Source organism: Ailuropoda melanoleuca, chromosome 1 (assembly GCF_002007445.2).
Source record: "Ailuropoda melanoleuca isolate Jingjing chromosome 1, ASM200744v2, whole genome shotgun sequence".
NCBI classification, from domain to species: Eukaryota; Metazoa; Chordata; class Mammalia; order Carnivora; family Ursidae; genus Ailuropoda; species Ailuropoda melanoleuca.
In genome coordinates this window covers 186684342-186705721 of record NC_048218.1, presented here as the reverse complement: position 1 = coordinate 186705721, position 21380 = coordinate 186684342, and the positions used below count along the sequence as shown (strand labels likewise).

Sequence of the window (21380 nt, the reverse complement as noted above, 5' to 3'; positions counted from 1 at the left end):
TAAGCAAGCTCTGGCTTCCATGTTCTCCATATACCTAACTTTATCCATGGCTATTTCTTTTTTTTTTTTTAAAGATTTTATTTATTTATTTGACAGAGAGAGAGACATCCAGCAAGAGAGGGAACACAAGCAGGGGGAGTGGGAGAGGAAGAAGCAGGCTCCCAGCAGAGAAGACCGATGCAGGGCTGATCCCAGGACTCCGGGATCATGTCCTGAGCCAAAGCAGAAGCTTAACGACTGAGCTACCCAGGCGCCCCTATCCATGGCTATTTCTTATGCTACACTCAACATTACCTTAAGGACTTTCAAAAAGAAATAATACTCTTTTGTTATTGTCTAAAAATGATTTAAATATTAAGCTGTTCAAGATATATTGTCCACTTAGTTAGAAATACTTGAGGTAGTGACCCCTAAAAGTAATTCAGCTATGTATATATAAATAAATTCTATGCAAATAAGCAACAGTTTGGTATCAGCAATGTTTTAATGATAATCTTCCTAATGGCTGCACATGTATTTGGCCAAGGTAAATTTATCTTCCTCACATGTATTTAAATGAATATATTTGAATGAACATATTTAAATGAAAATGTTTTTAATAAAAGAGGACTGACCCTAGCAAAAACTTTTATAGGAAAAGAATCTCTTTGCAATGGCAGCTACTTAGGGACTGATCCAGGGTTTCTAGGAAGAGAGCATCTTCACATATTTGAAGGCCTACAGTATGCCTTACCCCAGCTCCAGTAGTCTCTGAAGATCCTCTTTCCAGATTTACTCTACAGCCCTGCCACCTGCTCTCTTTTTGCTTCAATTCTGACTTTTTCCTAGCTATTCCTAACTATGCCCCAGGACCACATTCATCAGTGTTTTTTCCTGAACAGGCTTCCCTGATACACAATGTAGAACTTAATTGGCATTATGCTAGTACATAATTTCTATTTTCAGCAGTAACCATTCCTTCATATTTTTGGGGTATATTGGATGTATGCATATGCTTCCTATATTGTTTCATAGTTGGCAAAATTACTAATCATGTGTATGAGATTACAGCTCATTGTAGGGTAGAGATCATTTGTATTCGTTTCAGCGCTAAGAAATAAGTGAAAATCTTTTTCTCAGTAGGAAGTGAGTTTAGTTCATTTTTTCTGGTAAGAGAACTTTTTCTGAGAACTATATTACAAAAGACAGGCCAGTGATTAACTCTTGCAATAATCTTCTATTGCCTCTGGCAGCACGTGAGAATTAAGGGGAGAATGGATTCCTCAAATATTGAATGCATTTAGAAAAAAGGAAATGATATGAAAGGCAGTAGGAAGAACAAAGCACTCTTTCTTTAATGGTTATTTCTTACAAAAAGAGGCAGGAAGTAATCACAGTAACAAGAGCTATTTCCTCTCATTTGGGGATCAAAAACCACGCAGACTACATTCAAAGATACACGATGCCCAACCTTCCCATTGAAAGCAGTGGCAGTGGGGGAATGAGGCAGAATTTTGACAGGGTGGAAGAATATTCTAGGAAGGGAAGGGAGGCTGAGTTCTCTGCATAACCTACCGAATAAGACCAGACCCTGTCCTAGAAGCTCTCACTTCACCCAAAGTTCCCAAGTCATGCTCCAAAAGAAGCCAGTTTGAACTGATGATCAAGGAATCTCCCTGCTACTTTGTTTATTTCATAAAACCATAAGATTAGGGTTTGGTTTAAAGTTAGAATTTAAGATTGAGATAGAAGAGAATATTGGAACTGAAGTTAGAAATTCAGAAATATTATTATTTTTAGAAATCTGACTTCATGGAGTCCATCAGACTTCTATTGGAATTGCTTTTAGTCTAGGTCAGTGTGATTCTTAAAAATTACCTGTCTTCTATGAAAATATAGTACATGATATTATTTTCATTACGGTATCTCTAGCTTCTGTCCTTGATCTAAAAATTAAACAATTTGTAACTAAATATAAGGATATAGTACCACCAAGCTTCAACTTACTGCTTGAAGCTTGGAGCCAATAAGTAATTAAAAATGTTTAACAGTCTACACTTTACTGTGGCTTAGAAAAGAATCAAGAATTTAATCAGATTTTTATACGGCTTTCATTACCGTTTATATACATAGGAATAAGAGAAGGTAAGTAGAAATATCAACGAACAAACTATGTGTCTTGTATTCTTTTCCTAAAAGGAAATTTGTTTTTGGAGCTAATTGTGAATTTCAGAGTTACACTTTAATGAGTGAGTTCACCTTAACCTATTAAAGATGGCTTATGGGAAAACTACTCTCTCTGCTATATCTAACACTTTACACACATATCTCTACACACACATCATCCAGTGGTGGTTTGCTCAAATTTCGGTTACATGATCCTTGAAATTAGAACAAATTGTGGGATTTGGCAAAATGACCAAACCTACATAAATGTTAGCAAAAGCCAAAATTTGTTTTCCTTTGTTTACCAATCTTTTACAATGATCATTTAGCACTTAGGGCTACTTTATGTATCCACAGACTTTTAAAGCTCAGAAATGTAAATAGAGACCCCAAAATATTAAATTGTTTTCCTCAAAATTACATTTTCCCTTAAAAAATGCCCCATTGTCACTTTAACTTACCATAAAATATTTGTTATCAATGTTTTCCACTGTCTTACAAAAAACGTTTTATATTTTAATATCATTGCTTATTTGCTTGCTTAAATAAATTTTAGTAAAATTTAAGAACAATGCAAGCCCAAACATTCTATTCTTAAATCCACAGAACTCAGTGTCTTTCAAAAAGAAACAGAAAGTTTTGTTCTGAATGACCATGTATTTAGAATTTTTTCACTAATTTGGTAGTTACTCCGATTTTATTATATTAATTTTGCAAGTTTCTTCCAGAACAAAATGCCATCCCATTTACTTCTCAAAAACTTATTAATATTACATTTTTAAGCATTAGAAAACCTGTTGCAATATCACATGGAAAGTTTTCATTCAAAATAATTTAAGTTTTAGGGATGCTTGGGTGGCCCAGTCCGGTAAGTGTCTGCCTTCGGCTCAGGTCATAATCCCATGGTCCTGGGATCGAGTCCCACATCAGGGTCCTTGCTCAGCAGAGAGCCTGCTTCTCCCTCTGCCTCTGCTGCTCCCGCTGCTTGTGCTCTCTCTTTCTATCTCTCTCTCTCTCTGAAAAAAAAAATAAAATCTTAAAAAAATAATTTAAGTCTTAAAGATGATCAAATTGATTTATTAGTTAGTAATTGGAAAATTCTTTTCTTCTAAACTATTAATTTAAGCCCAGTAAAAAACACCTTTTCCTAATTTAGGGACTATTAGAACTTTTTTAAAATAGCAAAGAAAAATCAGGAAATCTTCATTTGCTGTTGAACCGGTCCATTAATGACCTTTTCAATAATCACTTTTTAATCTTTTACATTTTTGATATCTGGAAAAGTAATCAGAATTATAAAATTCAAATATGATTATCTGTGTTTTCAGATTCTTCGAAATTTGTTCTCAATTATATGAAGTAGTCTAACATAGCACCTGAGGTTTAATATAGTTTTATTTAATTCTGTGGCCTTAAATTCCTAATGATGACTATGAGAATTGATAATATGGAGTGGGTGATATATAAAATAAAATATTCATGTTGGTTTAAGAGCAACAGACAAAAAAGTTTACCTACTAGTCTGACATCCAAAAATGTATTAAAAAGTCACCATTAACTTCAGTCTACAATGAAGCTATTGATTACCAATCTCTCAAACTATTTACTCATTAGAGAAACTAATCCCAAATCTCAAATCTCCCTGTTGCTTTCTCTTTAACTTTCTGGCCATTCACATACTCTTAGTCTTCCATGTACATGCATGTACTGTCACTCCATTCCTGCCCAATATGCTCACTTTGCAGATACTCTCTTTTCTTAATATCCACCAATGGAGTCTACTTTGGCTTAGAATCTGTGCCAACATGTCTTCACACACCTTAAAAGTTTACCTGTCATTTGCTTATCAGTACTGCTCCAGATCTAATCATGTTGTATCTTCATCTATCACCTAGGCCAACAACAAAACTCAAGGAGTCAAGGAAATAAATACAAAAACCTTCCTCAGTGAAGAGGATGGAAGTTTTATTTTATTTTATTTTATTTTATTTTATTTTATTTTATTTTATTTTTAAGATTTTATTTATTTATTTGACAGAGAGACAGCCAGCAAGAGAGGGAACACAAACAGGGGAAGTGGGAGAGGAAGAAGCAGGCTCCCAGCGGAGGAGCCTGATATGGCGCTCGATCCAGGACTCTGGGATCATGCCCTGAGCTGAAGGCAGACGCTTAATGACTGAGCCACCCAGGCGCCCCGGGGATGGACTTTTTAAATAGTTATATGTAATAGTTTCCCCCACACACACAAATATAAATCACTACTAAACACGGTAGGTCAGTTTCTATAAGATCATTAACAATATATTACTAAATATTTGGCTCTTTTAAAAATTGTCCTATTTACACTCTTCAGAACAAAGTTTACTTCTACTTTATATTTTCCCATGAGATATCAAATATGCAGTTTAGTGGATTTTTTTCCCTGTTAGCATTTGTTTACGATTTTTAAATAATACCTCTTCCATTCTGGCATAAAGCCAGTAGCCTCTTCTGCCTGTCCTCTTTTCTTCAGAATACCTCAGACATTGGGAGAGTAGAGGAAAAAAATGAAGTATAAATTGTGACCTTACTGACTAAATTGCAAACTGTGTTCTCTTGACAGGTTTCAGTTTGAGTTCCTCCTGCTTCTATTACTGCAGTGGCTGACTCACCTTGCTTGGGAAAGTCAAGTCTCCCATGATGAATAATAATCACAAGTATGAGACCATCGTTAAGATAGCATTTCCACCGGTATAGCATTCTCTGAACCTCTGGCCAGAGGGCTGACTCAAGATCTTATTGCTGAATTATTACTTAAAATAGCTATTCTACGGAAGGTGTTCCTCAGAGACATTACCAAATACTGACCCAGCCTGCTCCTGCTTAGCTTAGCCTGACAGTTTCAGTATTTTAGTTGTATTGCCTTAGCTGGGAAGAAAATCATACTTACCTTCTCTTAACATATTAACAGTATGGAAACACACGCCTGTCACCCCTTCTCAGTAGTTCAAGATGAAGTTTTTCTTTCAACAAGTCAGTGTTGACTGGTTGACCCTTGTCAGTTTTAGCTGCCAATCATGAAAAGAAAACTTTTCAACTTATATGTCATAAATGTGTCTTAATACAGAATTGTGCAGAGATGAGCATTAATAAAATGATTGATAATAGTTTTTTCTGAGACTGCTGCAGGCCATAGCTACTGGCAAAAGATATTTTAAGTTATCTGGAGGAAATTGACTAAACATTGAAATTTCATTGGAGCCAGCAATGACGGTGTAGGGAGATTTGTGTTCTGACAGAAAAAAGATGAGGCACTGAAGGGGAAAATAAGGGGAGGATCTAAATCAGATATGAGAGACTAAGGTGGATTTCCCAAATGTAGTCATGTAAAACCTAGAACCTGAAGGGTGAACAGGATTTAGTCAAGCAGAGAGGTAAGAGAAATACTTTTATTGATGATCCCTCCCTCTGTTCTCAAATAGAAAGTTATGAGAGGGCAGAAAAGTGACCAAATCAATTGCATCTTAGAAATATCCAGGTAGCCTATATCAGAACCATGACAACAGAAATCATTCCAGGTCACTTGTATGTACATCGGTTACAAAGTCTGAGAGATACCCAGTGTCAGAAATGGAAACCCACTAGCATCACCAGGCCATTGGGACTACGAAGAATAAATAATAAATACCTAAGTCAAAGGGCCAAACTCATCAGCTTTGAAATTGAACTAAAACTCATCCTTCCCTATAGAAAGAGCCACTAATTAGAGGTTGCTTTACTCCCAGTTGCTCCCATCAAGCTGACCACAAGAGAAATAACTGTTTACCGTCCCCACAACCTAAACACAAGCTGCATTGTCAGTCATGAACTATACTCTTTTAGAGCCAATTGCATACTGTCCTGGCACAGAATTTAAGGACTAGTCCTGTTTACCTCATTCCAGAACCAAAGGTTTTACCTCCTATCTATTATCTCCCAACATATTACCCTCCTGTTTTGCCCAGTCATATGATTGATAAAGCTTTCAAAATTTACCCCTGATGGACAGCTTTTCCTGCAGCATTTTCACATAGGTATTTACTCCTTTTCACCTCATATCAGGTGATGGAGTCAATGCTCTTCTTTCTATTTAATTGTGCAGACCACTGCATATAAAGCCTCTCCTACTTAGTATCTCATTTCTTTTGGAATTTTCCTTCTCATCTTCCTTCCTTATGTTCATTATAGCTTGCCCTCACTCCTTTATATCTACATCTCATGCATGAAACATTCAACATCCTGAACATTCAGCTGCTTTGTTTTCTTTAATTTGGAAGAAAATCATATAAACAAAAGAATGTTTAGACTATTTCTGTTCATCTCAATAAATATATGATGATACTCAGGTACTAATCTCCTGGTGAACAGTAATTGAAAGCTCTTCGTGTACCCATTCCTGTCATATTCCCTCAGAAGCAGCCACCACCACTCTTGTACCTATGATTCCTATCCAGTTTTTAATTATACCACTTATGAATAATTATCAAACCAATCTACTGTTCAACTTTTGGTCCTTCTTGAAATTTATACACATGAAATTATATTGTATGTTTTCTCCTGTGAATATGTCTTTTATACAACAAATTTATGGGATAGGTCCAGGTTATTAAATCTCAAAGTCTTCACGTGATAGCTATGTTGGCTATTGTTTACTCATTCTATTGTTATATAGTACTCACCTGTATGGATATATCACAATTTAATGATTTGTTTTATTTTTGTTGTAGGAATGGTCAAAAGAAAATATCTAAAACAAATTAAAACAAAAAGACTTTTTTTTTTGAAATACAGTATCCCTGGCTAAATCTAAAAGTCATGACTGAAAAAAAAAATGATATTTAGGAGACAGAGTTGAGGAAATCTTTGAGAAACTAAGGGGAAAAGAAAGATGGCAAACAGGATGGCAAGTGGGTCAGTTCATGCAATATCTGAGTAAGTGCAGTTTTAAAAAGAGGGAACAGAAAAAATAAGAGGAGTACATTATCAAGAAAATAGTTCCAAGAAGATTCTAGAAGGATATCTGAAGGATATGAGATTTTTTATTAGAAAATTCACCAAGTGTTCAGGGAAAGAGATGGAAAAATGATCCATGACAAAGCATGTTGTTATGAAAGTTCAAGAAAGAAATGGCATTGAATTCTTTGGCAGTCACACTAGAAGTAAGACAATGGAGGACCCTCTCAATCACTGAAAGAAAATAACTTTCAATTTAGAATTCTATGCTGAACTGTGCTCTCAAAATAGTGTAGAGTAGGATATATACATTTTTAAACATATAGTTCTCATGCTTTCAGAAGATTTACTGCCCTTTTGCCTTTTCTCAGGATCTCTCAAGGAGTATGTTTCAGTGAAATGAAGAAGTGAAACAGGAAAAGATCCAGAAAACTAAAGCTGCCACAAGGGAGGGAAAAAACCCAAATCCCAGGATAATGAGAAAGGGAGGCTCCAAGGACATAAGCTGCAAGTTAAAGCACGTTCAGAAGAAATTATAGCCCTGGAGAAACATTTAGAGGTGGTTATGTAATATTTACATTGAAAATTATGCAAAGAAAAACAGACAATTATTGAACTCAAGGCAAAAAAAAAGAAAGCTATACAAGAATGCAACAATTTCAGGAGCTCTGATGTGACTTATTCCTATATACTTACAAATTCTACCTACTTACTGCCCTCGTCCAACTAATTTCCTAATTACACCCGTGTTTTTGACCTGCTATGGCTTCTCCAAAAGAGGAGGAATAAAAAGACAGTGTGCAAATCTTGAACTCCAAATGGCATCTTATTCTATACAAGACTCTCCTTTCAAGATAGACTGTCACAAACTCTATTTTCCCACACAGTTCAAATAAGCTGCACCTATCTGGCTTGGGTTTCAGATGTCAATACCAGAATCTTTCTATGCTCATTATATTTATCTAACAATGATGGGAAAAACAAAAAAAAAAAAAAAATTGACAATGAGATAGATGTGGTTTGGTCAATTCTATACAATTTATCCTTTGCTAAACTAATATTATCTTCAAACTCCTTATCAAGTTGTTTTTCTTTCCTGTTTGACCTACTTCATAAATTTTCACAGAAAGTGAAATTGATATAATTCTATAAATAAATATGTTGTTTTAATATGCTCTGAATGAAATACAGAAAGAAAAATTCCTTTTGATGTCTTTGAGCATTAAAAATAGACAATTACAGGTAGGTAATCATTGCTGGTACCAATCTGTAATATGTAACAGAGGCAAAATTCCATGATTCTACAAATTGAGATGGCAGACAAACTGCTGAGAACTAGAGAAAAAAATATTACAACAAGCAGCTAATATGACATGGATGTCAAGGGAGAATTGTGCACAACAGAAAAGTTCTAACTGTACAAAATGACCTACTTCATATAAAATAAAATTAAGTTACTGAAAGAGAGAATGTCAGGCAATATGAAATACCTATTCATCCTATGCAACCTACTTTTGCTGTGAGCTTCTCTGGCTTATTCTTGTTAGAGAAACTAGAGCATGTAGTTGCACTAGTTTCAATACATGTGCTATATAAGAATATGTGCACTTTTTATTGTGATATTGAAGTACTGCCTTTTTGCAGTGAAGATTATATTTAACAGGCAGGATGTGAAAGAATAATTTCTAACCAGTTTGTCATGTTTTAACAATTGTGAATGATGCAAATTAAATTATACCTAGTGATTAGAGTATGACCATTTCATGCCTCTATCACTCTGTTCATGGTCTTTCCACCATCAGTATGCCTTATACTACATCTCCATGGTTCCAAATTTTAGCTACCTATCCCTAGATCCCTTAACTACTTAACTCTATGAGTTTCTCCACAGAATTACCCCTGATCTCTCAGCTGGAAGGAATTTCCCTAAACTCCCATAGCATTGCATCTCCATCACCCTGATAACAGCACTCACCACTTTTCATCCTGTACTGTAATCACTTGTCTGTCTCAGAATCATTCTTCAAAGACAGAGCTTTAGTTATTTGAACATTTAAACAAAAAGTAGTTATTGAATGGACAAATGAATGACATTTGCTTAATTTCTTAATAGCAGTGGTTTCTGCTATGAGAAATGGAAAACTTAGCTAATAGTAACTTAAATAAATGAGTTCTTTTTTCGTGCAAAATAGCTTGAAAGTAGGCAGCAACTGGCCTAAGTTCATTTTAGTTGGTAATTTCTTTGGATAGTGATGGCTCACTTCTGTATTTAAGGTAAAAGAAAGAAGAAAATGTACCAGTCACATTTCCTTCCTTTTATTAAGAGTATACAAGCCTCTTTAGTCTTCCTTTTGTGTCCCAGAAGCCAGAACTATGTCATATGGCATTCCCAATTGTAAAGAACTCTGGGAAATTGAATACTTGTATCTCCAAACCTTTACAGTTACAAACAACAAAGTTGAGAGAGAGTATTTCTTCTAGGAAACATGAACTTGAAACATCTATACATTGGTGTCCTGGCCATGAAAAACAGTGGACAAAAATAAATAAGAAAGGTTTCTTTCAACATAATTTTTTTAATTAAGCAGTCAATCATAAAACCTTAGATGGTCTAAACAAACCTGAGTAGTTCCAGACATCTGCTACCAGCTGAGGCCACACAAATACCACAAAATCTCCTTTACGGTTTCCTGGATATGCAATGAGACTAAAAGCACAGAGGTGGCAGGAATACAATCAATAGATTGACTTTAGAGACCCACTTATACTCATTTCTCTCAGATCTACCCAGCTCTCATAACACAAGCAATTAATTGTGCACCTTCCAAGAAACTAAACGTAGCCCCTGCTAACAAAATGGCGAGGGACTTGAACTTTTAGGTACTTCTTAAAGAAAGGCAAGAGACAGAGATAGAGATTCTAAAAGTTTCCCAAAAGTTTTATTGTTTTAAATTTCATATTAAATTTACAATCTATCTTGAGCTGATTTTCTGTGTGTGGTATTAAAGTAGAAATCACAGTTTATTTTTATGACCACCCAGATTTTTAACTAACCCAGAACGATGTGTTGAAATGACCATCCTTCTCCCTCTGCATTATCATGTTGCCTTTGGCACGAATCAAGAGATAATATAAGTGTGGTTACTTTCTGAAAACTATTCTGCTTCATTGTTCTATTTGTCTATCTTTCTGTTAATACCTTAGTCTTAACTGCTATTGTTAAATAATAAAGTTTGTATCTGGTTTACAAATCCTCCAGCTTTGTTCTTATCCCAGATTGACTTGGCTATTCTTGGCCCTTGATTTTCCATGAAAACATTAGAAATAGCTTGTCAATTTCCACCAGAAAAACCTGCTAGAAATTTGAGTGAAGTCTATTGGGGAAATTTTACTTCTTTAAAATATTGACACTTTAATTCCATTGACATTCTATCAAATTATTAGTTAGGCATGGACTGTGGCCAATACTCTCTCTCAACTTTTTTGTTTGTAACTGTAAAGGTTTGGAGATACAAGTATTCAATTTCCCAGTGTTCTTTACAGTTGGGAGTGCCATGTGACATAGTTCTGGCTTCTGGGACACAAAAGGAAGACTAAAGAGGCTTGTATACTCTTAATAAAAGGAAGGAAATGTGACTGGTACATTTTCTTCTTTCTTTTACCTTAAATACAGAAGTGAGCCATCACTATCCAAAGAAATTACCAACTAAAATGAACTTAGGCCAGTTGCTGCCTACTTTCAAGCTATTTTGCACGAAAAAAGAACTCATTTATTTAAGTTACTATTAGCTAAGTTTTCCATTTCTCATGGCAGAAACCACTGCTGAGAAGTATTAATGTATTTTTTTAAAAAGGAAAAGACACCAGATTAGAATACAGTGCCTTCATTCTGTGAAGAAAGTCAGTAATAACTAAAAACACTCATCAAAAATTAATTAGGAAGCTTTCAATCTACTATAAATTATAAATATTAAAGATGTCATCTAAGCCATAATATTATTTTTCTTGGTTGTGTGTAAACTCTATATGAATTAAAACTTTTAAAAATGTCAATTCTTAAAGTACAATAATGTTTTGCTTGTCCCCCAAAAAGGAGATCTAATACTTCTTTCTCCTCACTAAAAGTTACATGGGTTAGTCCCAATGTCTGTTTGATTAGGACAACTAAAGCAAAAAGCTAAGGGTTGGTAAACAGTGTTCTTACTTTAAATATTTGCTCATTGAGTTAATGGCTTTCCAACTATAAATGACTACTTTTGCCTTCAAATGATTTGAAAGTATTAACATTTTGAAACATTCCAAAATATCTTTTATTTGCATACATTTCACAACTAGATGCAAATAACAAAATGTTTCTGAAATTATTTCAAATAGTACCTTATTTGGTTTTCTTTCCTGAAGCAGGACAGGCCTGTGCTAAATCAAAAGTAAAATATATCCAAGGATGATTAATATGTAGTTTATAGATAAGAACTTATATTTATTTAAAAAGTTACACCAGAGTCACCACTCCTGAACAAAAAACTCTTTTGTCAGAATTCTTGGCTCCATAAAAAAATTAGATTTTTAAAATTTCTCTAAATATCATTTCATGCTTATATGGAACCACCCTGTCTCAATTTGAGTCAATATGAGATCACTATTCATTATGACTCACAAGGCAGTTTTTCAGAGTAGTACTAAGAAATTGAACTCTAAACTCTGTTTATTCTACACTCACCCCAATACCAACACCTGTGATTAGTTTCAAAAGAATTCTAGAGAGAGTATATTATTTAAGCACAATTTTCCACAACTGCCATATAAAATTAAAAAAAAATAAGTAAAAACAGATGACCTATTGCTGGTGGAAATTTATACCATATTCTTTACTAGTTAGAGAATATACATTCATAGTATAAATTTTCATTATTAATTTTTCAGAGAGAAATAGTTCCCTTGAGTGATGTGAAAGAATTGGCCCATAGTTCCTATTTATTTGACAAAGATAAAGACCTTCTAAAATGTGACTCTTGCCCACAGCTTATTCATCTGATCTTTCGGTATTATGATTGCAGCTCAGATAATAATCATTGTGTACTGTTTTGGTTATTCTGTGGCAAGTTTAAAAATAAAGAGTTACTGAGAAGCTCAAAAGAGGGGTGCCTGGGTGGCTCAGTCACTTAAGCTTCTGCCTTTGGTTCAGATCATGATCCCTGGATTCTGGGATCCAGCACCAGCCCCAGATTGGGCTCTCTGCTCAGCGGAGAGCTTGTTTCTCCCTCTCCCTCTGTCTGCCACTCCCCCTGCTTGTGCTCTCCCTCTCTCTCTCTCTCACTCTGCCAAATGAATAAATAAAATCTTTTTTTTTAAAGAAAAGCTCAAAAGATTTCCTAATAAGCTAATATGCTAGAGAGCTGCAATAATACCTAATACCCAGGTACATTGCATTGAAGAAAATAAGAAATCATCCTCTTTCTTCTCTCACCAAGAGCCCTTCTGAACTAATGCTTCTCCTTTTCTTCCTAATTTTTGGAGCTTATAATTCATTCCTTAAAGTTAATTGAGCTTTTGATTAAACACTAGATTACTTACTTATTTGATTTTCAAATTCAAATGATTATAGGGACTATGTAGGTAATGTATTACAAATTAAAATTTGTGATAAAATAGAGGGCACATGTCGTATCTAAAGAAGGCAACGTCCAGTGAATTATATTTAGGGGAATTAAGGATAATTTTGCTAGAACTTCCGATTTTTCAGAAGTCATAATTGAGGTATTTTAGTGAAATAATTTCAATTTTAAATACTGGCAAATAATTCCAATTCAACAATAAACAAACAACTACAGTATGCAGGATCATATTTGTTGGATTAAACAGTATGCATTTGTTGATGTATTCAGTATTCAAATTCTTCTGTGCTATATAGACATAAGCAGTGAAATGTATGCAATCATGTCATTCTTTGTCTCTTCCTACCTATGAAGATGTTTGTTTTTCTGATAAAGCAGAAAAACTCTTCAGTTTCTACCTGTTGACAAGAAAATTTTAAATCCTGTATGATTTTACTCTATGGCCTTGGTTCTCAACTGGGCATCATCTGCCTGCTAGGGGACATTTGGCAATGTCTTNTATCTTATTTTTTTTTTAAGATTTTTATTTATTTATTTATTCGACAGAGATAGAGACAGCCAGTGAGAGAGGGAACACAAGCAGGGGGAGTGGGAGAGGAAGAAGCAGGCTCATAGCAGAGGAGCCTGATGTGGGGGCTCGATCCCACAATGCCGGGATCACGCCCTGAGCCGAAGGCAGACGCTTAACCGCTGTGCCACCCAGGCGCCCCTCTTGGGACATTTTTGGTTGTCGCAATGGGGAATAGATGTGCTACTGATGTCTAGTGAGTAGAGTCCAGGGATGTTTTTAATTATTCTAAGATGCACAGGACAATTCCACAGCAAAGACTTATCTGGCCCTAAATGTCAATAGGACTGAGTTTAAGATATTCAGGCTTACAATATCGCCAAATTCTTAATACTTCCTAAAATTCTCATGGAAGCTTAATGTATGAGAAAAAGTTTTAAAAACTCATAAAGAGGTATGAGAGGACTTAACAGGCATAGGATAAGAGAGGAATGGATCCCAGTGTGGAGTGTTTTAATTTTATTCCACTTCTCAATTGGTCAAACCCAATCTGGAATAGAGTGTTTTATCTCAATTTTAGTATTCTCATTACCCCTCATAGTAGAAATATTTGAGCAAAAGAAGAACAGGAAGAAGGAAAAACATTCCTATTTCTTTTTCTCTTCCTTAAGATGAGGTGTTTTAAAGTCTTTGATTCTTCTGCCATGTTTACAGCTCGGGCTGTTCTATTTAGATGTTTAGTTTACTATAATTACTAATAATGGATAGCCAAAATAACAATCTATTTTCAGTGATTTTTTAGTGGTAAATCAGTCTTTATTTTTATCTTTCCTAGACTTTTCCATTTTTACTTACTTTCATATCCTTCAACTGAAGAGTTGGAGATTAATTCCAAAAGGCTTGAGAATGCTAAAATAAATAGTCCACATACTCAAACTGGAATGTTACTGCAGCAGGCTAAATGAGTCCTTTGTATGTCTTTTCCATCTTCTGGGTTACCATGTAATGATTAGGGAACTTAAGTTTTACTGATAAAAATATGTTCAGAAAATTTCCTGATGAATTAGCTCTCTGGATATATAACCAACAGGTATGGGTCCAGGAGCATTGCTCCTTTCTTGAGCTCAGTAATTATTTAATGGGGTAATTCCTTTACGTGAAAAGTTTCTTGCATTTTCTAATTCATAATAACTGCCAATTATTTGCTTATATTTTCTATAGACATTTATATTGCATCTCTCAGGGGTACTGGGTAGAGTTTTTGTAATATTTTTTAAGGTTTCAAGAGACCACTAGAGTGAGTCAGATTTTCTCAACAACTTCTGACAAGCATCAAATCAGTCACCTTGAAAATTTCAGTTCATCTTAATCTATGGCCAAATACACCCCCAATTTCACTCAATTTATCCTCTTCAAAGCAGGGCTGGGAAGGCTTAACATTTAAAATATCTATCGGTGCCTAGATATATTTTTGTTTGTCTTGTGTCAGTTTGGGTCTGTTAGCAGTATTTAATTAGATTTCCTGAACTTTTCACTTTTGCCAGTTCTTTAAGTAGAATTTTACAGATGCAGGATTTATGTGAATTCAGATAATTTAATGTTAACTACAAACCCAAGAAACCCTGTATTTCAATGTTAACTAAAGATTTCAGACTCCTCCATTTTTCTAAAATTGAAAGACTTTAAATTAGAAAAGTTTTATACTTTAGTCCTATTTTTAAATTATGAGAAATCTTACTTTGCAGCATGCAATCACTAATATTAAAGAAATGATTAAAAATCAAGAGTATTATAAAATTGTTTTATTAACTTTAACAAATAATTATGCCAGTGTATAGAGACAAATGGACATTGTAAGGAGTTATGAATGGTTCTGGATGACTGAAGCTCCTTGAAACTTCTGAAAATATAGGGCTCACATGGACAATGTAACTACATGCTTGTTGCACAAATTTAGGAATACTAGAACTTTTTTCTTATTTCTCCAATCTCAAGGGCATTTACTTAGGATGAATACATGAATGTTATGCACCATGCCACAAAACTTTTGCAGGTAATATTATGGAGGGAAAACATGTCTTCACACATAATATCCCTTGGTGTTCTTTCTTTCCTTCCCTTCAGGAGACAATGTCACAAATTTACAAAGCTTCAGGTAAAAGGGACAATTTGTATGTGCATATATACAGCTTAATTAATTCTTAAATTATTGTGAATACTTAAGTATCTGACATTGAATACTCAAAAATTACCATTCACACTCAATTAATTCAGCTTGGTTTATCTCCATTTAACAAAATTATTCTATTCAACCACTTTGAAAGTTTGATGTCCTGGGTATTTTTAACTCAAGGGCTGACCCAGTACTGCCTTTAGACCTAGACAAGTGGGGTCTCTGCCCTAGGCCCTACACCTCAGAGGATGCATGCCTCTAAGAGCTTTCTTCAAAATGTTCTAAGTCATCCTGTCCCTGGGATGTCCAGGACCTACAATGCCATCTAAGCATAGTCCCATAGACCAGACAGGGGGCCAGATGAGCCCTGGTACCTATTTCTCCACTTGGGGCATTCTCTGACACTCTATCTGGTACATGGGCTCAACCAGATGACCCAAGGAGCAGACTCACTCAACCTATGTAGTCTTCCCAGTTCTTCATGTTTGAGCTCCAGGTCTGGGAAGACAGCCTAGTAAAAGGATTGCTCCAGTTGCTCAGCGAAGTAATGCTTTTGCAGGATCTCAGAAAACTGAGCCACCACCTTGACTTGAGTGACTTTCACTCATATTGGGCATAGGGTGAGTTCAGGGTTCTGGCTACTGATGAACAACCACTGACCCTTGGGGTTGAGTCACGTGTATGGGCCTGTGCATTAACCCTTCCCCTTGTTCCAACCATAGTGGTACCTCTAATCTATAGCAAGAAATGGTGCCAGGGTTGGTAGCAGGTGACTTTTACTATAGCCCTTGCTGCTGATAGCCGGGGAGATCATCTGAATAGTAAATGTCAGATGGCTGACACACTCTGAATGCCCCTGTTAATCATTATCTGGAGAACGTAAGATCTCATTCTCTCTCTGTTATTTCCTGCAAACAAGATATATAGAAAAACACGTTGTTCAATGTTCCAGGTCAGGGACTTCAGGGGTGACCAACCTGGGGCATCTCACTGGTAACACAGAATGTCTAGGTGGTGGGCTTTGATCTTGGAATGTTGGCTACGCAAGGAGGGGGAAAGCTATAGAGGGTTGCTAGGCTAGTTGCTATACTATAAAGCTTGCTGCATGTAGATCCCAGCAGCAGATGCTTCGTCCAGTCTGCCCTTCCCACATACCCTGTACCTAAGTTCCTGCAATAACCTGATGTCCCCTTCTCTGTTTCTGGGTTTTTTTTCTTCAGTCTCACTGGGTCATTGCTCATCCTTGGCTTAGAGCCTGTGGGAGTGTGGCTACACAACATCCCACCCCCTTAGCAGGTTTTGTGGCATATGTCAGGCACTATCTCCCATGAAAACTTTGGAAGACTCTTGTTTACAACAGCAATCCTTCTAAATGGTCCTCTATTTTCTGATCATTGTGGTAATATTATAATCTCCTGGGCCAGTCTTAAGCTATGCCAGACAGGAATGGATATTCTTCAAACTTATGATACTACTCTTGCTCTGTCCATGAGTCTCTTGCCTACCCAGCCCATGGGTTACTGCTCCTATACAGGAGACAGTATGTGGAAGGAGGAGGAGCAGTTAACACTGAAAGATCACCTTCTAGAAATGCAGCGAACGCAACGATTATAGCCAAAGAATACATGGTTGAAAGATGTGTTATTCTACTTTGGTTACGAAATTTTGAATGATAAATTTAACAGGAAATGAGTTATTATTCTTATTTAACTTGCATACTCTGGGTAAGACTGACACTTATCATGGTCACCAATGAAACACAGCAACTACCTCTGAAGGAGTCATTGGAAGCCAGTGTTCACGGGCCACACAGCAAATGATGGTGCATGATGAATACTGATATAATCAGGATTATATAAATGGTACTAAGGAACTAACTACAGAGGCAAAAAGAGTTGTATTATTACATTGCAAACAGGTTTCAAAGATCCATAGCGTGGTGAAATAGAACAGTACTGTTAACTTTTTTATCATGGTCTGGTAGGAAGAAGTTAAGTGCATATTTTGTTAGACAGGGAATACAAGAGTAAGACCAGATTCAAGAAGATGATTAGCTCTACTGTTAATTTATTGAGTGTTAGCTCTCCATGTAATGGCCAAGTTGAAATGATCAGCAAGGATCTGGAGCCCAAGAAGGAGTTCTGGTCTAAGGAGAGTGTTTGGTAAAGTACCAGCATGTGGATCTCTTTATGTTGTGAAGTATTGGGCAAATATCTCTTTAGGTATAAAATCTTTTAAGCCCACATGAAATTCATTAGTAAATGTCAGCTAGAGTCATGATCTCTCACTAAGTCTATTATCCAGATAAATAGATTAAAAATCATTAGTGGTAAGTTAAAAAACACAGATCAACCACTAGAAATAGTAAACATCTATTCAGGTTTCTAGGGGAAAAAAATATCCTTATATTTTCTTTGATACTTTGTTCTCCTAACTTCAACCAAACTTTGTTTTTTGAATGTTAATAGTGCTGGTTGTGAAATGATAAAAATGTCTGTAGGGCAATATTCAAAGGGTTGATGCTCTATATAGCCAAGTTATATCACAGTTCTTGACAAAGTTTTATGTTAATAGTATATGACATGGAGTTTTCTCTTAACTATAGGATTTCTTGAAAGATTTTTTAATAGGCCATTTGGTCCTATTCAAGAAGGCAAAGGAAGAATAATGTAAACCTAATACATGTGAGATTCTTGATGGCATGAAATTTTTCCATCCAAAATAGGTGCAAATCTCTAACATATGAGCATTACATTCAGCAAAAGGTTCAGCAAAACCTTTCAAATAAAAATGTTAAGAAAAGCCAAGATGTAAATTGGTAGAAAAAGCAGTTATTTAGCCACCCTACCATCAAAGAGTAGTAACCTGGTGGGATGTGCATGTGCATTCGTGTATATATGCAAACACCAGTAGAAAATTGGGAAGAAACAGTAGAAGAAACTGAGAAAAGGTGGTCCATGTTTCAGAATTATTCTCAACTACTTACCGATAGGATCAAAGTAGAACCCTCCAGAGAAGTGGAACATCCTTTTGCTTCTTGTGCTGGCCATTTAGGTAGACCTGAAATCCATGTTCTCTGGTTTTGGCTAAAACAAGCAAACAAACAAAAACTTTTGACTTTTAGGAACTTTGGCCTGGCATGACTTATCCATTCTTTCCCTGTTCAGCGTAGTCATTTTTATGTTGTCTGAAACAACTGTAACTATTCTGCCAACATCACTCATGTAAATATAAACTTACTGTGAATAAAATAATATTGGGGTGCCTGGTGGCTCAATCGGTTAAACGTCTGCCCTCGGCTAGGTCATGATCCAAGGGATCGAGCCCCATGTTAGGCTCCTTGCTCAGTGGGGAGCCTGTTTCTCCCTCTCCCTCTGCCTGCCCCCTGACTGCTTGTGCTCTCTCTTTCTCTCTCTCTCTGCCAAGTAAGTAAATAAAATCTTTAAAAAAAATTTTTTTAAAGGATACTCCCTGATTTTCCACATTTTTAACTTCTTTAATTTAGGAATGAAGACTATAAGTACTAAAAATAAATGTTATGACTGTTAGCCATCTGAATACATTGTAAATTTACTTAGAGTATACTACTAAGATATTTTTTAAAATAATATGCCCTATGACAAGGGTTAACTAGGTTAGTTGGACTTCCAGGAGTAGAAAGGAATTCTGAATGTTTCCTATTATTCTTAAAAGATTAAAAACAATGGCCTTGGTGGATTACTTAAAGAAAATAAAATGCCTCTTTATTAAATTTAACCGAACATTATCCAAGAAATCAGTGTTCCAAGGAGAACAATCCCGGTTTCCTCATTGACATTTAAACAATGCCTTACTACATACCTAGAGTTGAGAAAATAATAGATCATGCCATATGTTCTGATTTAGTTCACGCCCCCAAAGGCCCAGAGAATGGGCATGGTTTTATAAAACTAAACAAATTAAATAAATGTATTGCACTTGTAACTCTGTTACCTTTTAGGAAAAAAAGAAGAAGAAAAAAGAATCAGCGCCAGAGGAGCCACAGAATTAAGAGACCCCATAAACAAAAGAATAGAAGGCTGTCTGCACCTTCACATTAAACAAACAGAACACAAGACAAGCAACAACAGATCGTTCGCACTTCAGCAAAACAGACAGTTAAGTTATTGCAGTCTATCTGGATGGACTGTGTATAAAAATATTTATAAGTTTCATCTTATTTTGATTATTAATGGGAAAATATGACAAAAACTTCTTTAAATTTCTCAAGAAATTGAATATATTTTTAAGAGCAAGATGTACAAATCTTGAACATTTCCCTAAAATGTAATCTTATTTCAGCTTCTGCTTGTATCCACAAAGGCAAATACTCTGCTTCTTCTCCCTGTAATCATCTGACTACACTGTACACACGTGTATCTGAGCCCTCGCTGTGGGTCCCACACTTCTGGGAATCATAATTATGTTCTTCACAAGCTCCACCGGTTTTGCTTTTTAATTTTTTCACATACAGAATCAGTCAAGTTTTCTAATTTATATACCGTGAAAAAAATCAATACAAAATTATAAACATAGATTTCTTTTTGCCTGCTGACTTGCTAAACTTGTTCCTTTTTTTCTACTTCCTCTGAGGAATTTGTATACTAAGTAGATTATAATTCTTAAGAGAGTTATCATCTCCATGTTGGGACCAATCTTGTATTAACCCAATTATGTTGCCGGGATCACGCCCTGAGCCGAAGGCAGACGCTTAACCGCTGTGCCACCCAGGCGCCCCTTCTTTCTTACTTAAATCCCATACAGTCAAATGAAATTATTTATTTCTGGCCACCCAGTAAAGTCACAGGGAATCTCATGCTCTCCTTCACTGATCGTGGACCTTGAAGGAAGTTTATTTCTAGAGCTAGTGGCATCAATGTGCACTTAACTTTTTTAATGTTCATAATTTTCACCCAAATTACTTCATAGACCAGAGAAAACATTTCAGGGGGAAAAAAGACCCAGAAATTTCTACTTTAAAATAATTAACTTGCTTTTGGATCTTCAACAGTTCTATGATTTCATTTAATCACACTTTTAAATTACCAGAAATAAAAAGCCATACTCAACAAGGAGAGACGTAAGTCCATGTTAACAGGATCAAATCAAAGATGTAGGACACTCCCAATCAGAATGTTTAAGCTACTCTACTCACTAAAGATTTAGTCATTCAATTCATTCAACAGATTTCTAAGGCAGATATTATCCCAAGCCTGTGGGCTAGTGGCTTTCATACGTTACGCACAGCTCTCAATTCTCTCCTTTCAGTGGCACAGTATTGTATATATCAATATGCAACATCCTGAAAGGAAGGAAAAATTCTGTTGTCTGATCCTGAAATAGAGGCAGCTGGAGAGGGAAACATGAACAAGAAGCCAGATTGTCTCACCTCTCTAAAAATTCATACAGTGTTCTTTTTCCCTTAAAAAAAAAGAAATACAATATTCAAGGCAGAAACCTAAGTGTGGAAGAATCGTAACTCAATTTTTTAAACCCCCTAATGCACAGGCACCAATGTCTGTGTCCTCCTCTTTCCTGTACCAGCTTTCCCAGTGGGTGTACCGCAGCACACGTGTGCTGTAAATGGGTTCCAGGTATGAGGTGGTTTGATCCTCTCATTTCTTGGGATAGCTGGCTGTGGCCTGGAATGGGATGCATGCAGTTAGTTGCCTCTACAAATATTATAACTTTTTATGAATTCCATGACTTATAAAAGGAAGTGCTGTTAAACCCAACTGTCTCCATCTTCCTGAAGCCAGTGAAAACAAACAAACTGATACTAACTGATCTCATGTTCTTCAAAATTATTTTCTAATAGCATAAACGTCATTCTCTGTTTCCCTTAGGTCTCTCTTTATTAACTCTAAAGCTAAAAATTTAATTCTTCTGTCTCCTGCTTTTATGAGACAATGATTGTTGCTAATGGAATGGGAAAAGCCTTTGGAGAAAC

General features: G+C 35.7%; 1 long non-coding RNA gene across 1 annotated transcript in view; it reads right to left on the bottom strand.

The window, feature by feature from the left end:
• Positions 1-5028: 5028 nt before the first annotated feature.
• LOC117804391 overlaps positions 5029-21380 on the bottom strand; it is a 78825-nt gene continuing 62473 nt past the window's right edge. The window contains exons 5-6 of the long non-coding RNA XR_004628767.1: positions 18399-18498; positions 5029-5192 (exon numbers count right to left, since the gene is read on the bottom strand). This is a non-coding gene — a long non-coding RNA (uncharacterized LOC117804391). The remainder of the gene's footprint in view (positions 5193-18398; positions 18499-21380) is intronic.